General features: G+C 47.8%; 1 non-coding gene across 1 annotated transcript; it reads left to right on the top strand.

Annotated features, from left to right (window-relative positions):
• The first annotated feature begins 3,922 nt into the window (after positions 1-3,922).
• On the top strand, positions 3,923-4,113 carry LOC130683745 (U2 spliceosomal RNA). The gene has a single exon (XR_008997614.1). It is a non-coding gene; the product is annotated as a U2 spliceosomal RNA (small nuclear RNA).
• Positions 4,114-4,474: the final 361 nt, after the last annotated feature.

Raw genomic sequence — 4,474 nt, forward strand, 5'->3', positions numbered from 1 at the left:
GGGCCCTGCACTCTGGCCGGGATGGCTGGGGCTGGGTGTTCGGCAGTCCTGTGCTCTGTCTCCCTCCTGCTCTGCCTATTCTTCTCCCGCCGGGAGCTGGGGGGAGGGGCGCTCGGCTCCCGCGGGGCCGGGGCTTGTATCTTACCCCCTTCGCGAGGCGCTGGGTTCTCTCAGGTGCGGATGTGGTCTGGATATTGTCCTGTGTCCTCTGGTCTTTATTCTAGGCAGGGTTGTCTTTGTTATATTTTCATAGATATATGTGGTTTTGAGAGGAGATTTCCGCTGCTCTACTCACGCCGCCATCTTCCGCCCCTCCAAGAAGGGCCTATTTTTTATATTTAAGTCATGTGTGCATGTGAATAATCTATAGAAGTAAAAATAAAGGATAATGGGAATGATTTAATTAAACACTGACCTAATAATTTAAACATAGCAAACCCACATTTTCACTTCATATTTTCCAAGTTTTGAGGGTCTAAATACCTGAATCCGGCGACATCCTCCAAATGCCACCAACTGGCTCACTTGACTGTCCTACCCGGCGGGTAAAACACTGCTTCCAGATTTCAGAAACATCTCTTAGTAGGTTTAGCTTTTCACGCTACTTCTGGTTCTCCTCACACTTGCACTGCCAAGACACAACAGTCGAGTAATTTTTTTTTTGACCCTTGGTGGCTCCGAATGCTGTTGAGTTGCAAATTCTAGAGTTTGAGATAATTCATCTAGGATATTATTGTCCTTTGAAGACATGCAGTCTGAGATTTCACTTATATAATCCCTTTCGCCATCCTTGATGGAGACCAGTCCCTTGCCTTCATCTTCTGAATTCGTCTAATAGAAACGTGCTCCTCTCCGTCCATTCCCTTTTCTTTGCCGTTGTGGGTAGAAAAATTTAAATTCCTGAATTCTCCATTGCGTTCAACGAAAGCAAAAATCATACTACAAAGATGGTGCCTCCCATCTGCTTGTTTACGTTCTTGAAAGATGATTCAATACTTTTTCGTTGCAACGCAAGAAGAAAACTGAAGGATCATGCCGTAGCCACGACTTATTTCACTGTTGCATCAGCCCTCTAAGGGAGTCCCTCATTCCTCCATTTCCTTATTCTTGCAGACTCTTTCGTCCTAGCTGGGGACCTATGAAGTAACTGCAGAAAAAAATGCTCCTAGGATGATGAAATAGCAGGTTGTTTCAAGCTACACAGAAAATGTGATCGCTAAGATCTCGTGATGTGTCTCGGGTGTTGAGAGAGAGAAAAGCAGCCCCCGGAAGCTGGCCTGCCATCACAGCTAGGCGACGGTGGTCTCCCAGTGCCAAACATGAACAATTTCACAGAACACTGTCAACCTTAAAAATAAAGCAGCCAGTTATTTTACTAGCAAAATGAGCGTATTCAAGAATAGCGGAGGAATTGCAATCCGGACACGCACGCTGTGAGGATCCACAAGCAGATCCAAGGAGGCGAAGGGAAGGTCAGCTTTTCCTAGGTTTTAGGAGGAGTTCCAGGGTGGTGGCGGTTTCTCCTTGGCTCGGAGCAGCGGGTTGAGGCGTTGCCGGTGCGGCAAGGAGGCGTCCTCGTCCTCGTCCTCCTCGGAGGCAGGAGATAAACTTCCTGTGTGAAACGTGTCCTCCCTTTGTCAAAATAATTCCCATCTTCCTTCTTCCTGCTGGTTGCGTAGACTTGCGGACTGTGACGCGAGGGCCCCGTGGGTGAGAGCTCCCACTTTCAGGGCTTCCCCGCTCCATGTGAAGCGACGTTTCCCTTCATTTATTTTCAACATCAACAGCAGACAAGGCCATTCTGTGGCCGTGGCGGATCAAGACAGACACAAGGCCACTCCGTAGTCACATCCAAATTCAGGCAAGAAAGAAAATGGCCCAAACAACAAAATCTACCAAACACTCACTGCCTGTATGCTGTCTGGTAGGAGGAATATCGGCTGCTACTTGGAGACCAATGACAGCTTTGGCCTCAGCGACCCCTCCTCTCCTTCTGGGTAAGATTTATTCAGCTACCCAGTCACAGAATTACCTACCCCCAACTGCCCGAGAGCCCCTTGTAGGGGAGGAGAAATATCTTTTCCCTTCTACCCTTCTAGGTTGTCGGAGGCTGGGGCTTCGTAACAAAAGACAGGTTAACAGGAGAAAGACAAATTGATTAGCGTTGTATATACTCAGGGATGAGTAACTCAGATATATATATATATATGTATATATATATATATATATATAGCCTTATACAAACAAAGAAACCAACCAACCCAGTAACTGTCCGGAGAAGTGACAAGACAAAGGAAAAGGACTTTTGAGTTCCTAGGGTGGCGAGTTGTCGGAAGGAAGACGTAAGGGGGGAATAATAGAAGATGAGGGCTAGTCGGTAAAGTTTGTTTCGTAGAGTCCTCTGGTGCCAGTCTCTGGGCTGATAAGGGTCTAGGCTTGCCAGTGATTGTTTAACTTCTGTGCCAACTTTTGCCCTGCTTTTAGGCAAATGGCGGGGAGGGAGGGCAGAGAGCTAGCTTTTCTCCTATCTGCTTCAGCTCAAAATAATCCTTAGGCCAAAGCGGCATTTTCCGGGGGTGGCAAAATCTGGGAGCCTTCACATCCATCCCATCCAGAGAAAGGCCCCTCTTACTTAAACTCTCCCAACCCTCCCCCGCCCAACACAAGCCCGCATCCTATACATAATGAGCCATTCCTGACCCCCTCTTACGGAGATGCCCCGCGGTCCGCCATAGCGTCGGTCCTCTCATTTTGCAGCAAGAGAGAGACGCAACCCGTTTCTCTGTGGGCGTGTTCCCTGGAGGTCTTTGGTGTCGACAAGTTCTTGAGAGGGTCCTCGCTGTTGGGACGCAAGAGTAATTGCGAGATGGAATGAGTTTTATTCTGTTTAAAAAGCCAAACATTTACAGATAGAACCGCTCAAAAAAAAGGAAGAAGAAAATGAAAGAAAGAAGGAGAGAACGAAAGGAAGAAGGAAGGAAGGAAAGAAGGAAAGAAAGAAAAAGAAAGAAAGAGAGAGAGAGAGAAAGAAAGAAAGAAAGAAAGAGAAAGAAAGAAAGAAAAAGAAAGAAAGAGAAAGAAAGAGAGAGAGGAGAGAAAGAAAGAAAGGACGGAAGGAAGGAAGGAAGGAAGGAAGGAAAGAAAGAAAAAGAGAGAGAGAGAGAGAAAGAAAGAAAGAAAGAAAGAAAGAAAGAAAGAAAGAAAAAGAAAGAGAGAGAGAGGAGAGAAAGAAAGAAAGGACGGAAGGAAGGAAGGAAGGAAGGAAGGAAAGAAAGAAAAAGAAAGAAAGAAAGAAAGGAAAGAGAGAAAAGAAAAGAAAAGAAAGAGAGAAAAGAAAAGAAAAGAAAGAAAGAAAACACTTAGGGAGAGGAAAGGGTTGCTGTGCTCATCTCTTTAAAAACACTTCTTCCAGGGCAAGGCAGGTTGGTAAAAGCATAGAGGGACGGACGTATTTGTATCTGCGCCTGTGTATGTGTACATATATACAATACACGGCGGTAAAATGTTAGGTGGTGAGCGTTCACCCTAAAACTGTTTCAACGTAGCTGTACATTTGAAAGAAAAGTCCCATAAAGCTGTTCGTGTCTATTCCCGCTCCAAGACTTCTCCAGGGAAACGAGGCTGAAGGAGCTTTGTGGGTACGCGCGTTTCCGTTTCCAGGCGAGTGGGCGGGCACCGAAGGCGGGAAGGGCGGGGCATGCAAATTTGAAGTGGCTAGTTCGTCTGGGAGCTATGGGACCAAAAAAAAAGCCAAAAGCGTAAAAGCCCCAAATAAGTGAAACAGTCTCTACAGGTTGTGGGGCTGTAATAGGCTTTCAAGTCTAGGGAAGAGGGTGGGCCTTTGGCTGCTGGCGAGGTTTCTCACCGTGAGCTCAAAGAGGTGTGAGAGGCAGGGTGTGGCGGGGAGGGAGCGGCCGCAGGTATCGCTTCTCGGCCTTTTGGCTAAGATCAAGTGTAGTATCTGTTCTTATCAGTTTAATATCTGATACGTCCTCTATCCGAGGACAATATATTAAATGGATTTTTGGAGCAGGGAGATGGAATAGGAGCTTGCTCCGTCCACTCCACGCATCGACCTGGTATTGCAGTACTTCCGGGAACGGTGCACCCTCCCCACGGGGAGATCGAGCTGGTTGTGAAAGAGTAGTTCGAGGTGTCGGCGGCTGAGGCGAGTAGCGTCCTCGTCGTTTTGTTACCAGGTTGTAAGCGCGCGGTCACAGGAGTTGTCGACTCTTCACTTCTTTTTCGTGGCGGGGTGCGGACGCGCTGGACTCCAGCAGGGCGGCATTATGCATATGTACTCCTAGCGTCCCGTGAAAGCAGACCTATCTATGTATGCGCCGGCGCTGCTTCTCGGGGACGGTGTGTAAACACGCAGGGGCGTAGGAGGCAGCAGGCTCTCTTACTAACACGGGGGGGCGGCTCCCCGCGGGTTCCTGTGGGACATGCGGTTGTGTTGTCTGAATCGTTATTT

The sequence above is a fragment of the Manis pentadactyla genome, chromosome 4 (assembly GCF_030020395.1).
Source record: "Manis pentadactyla isolate mManPen7 chromosome 4, mManPen7.hap1, whole genome shotgun sequence".
In the NCBI taxonomy this organism is placed as follows: Eukaryota; Metazoa; Chordata; class Mammalia; order Pholidota; family Manidae; genus Manis; species Manis pentadactyla.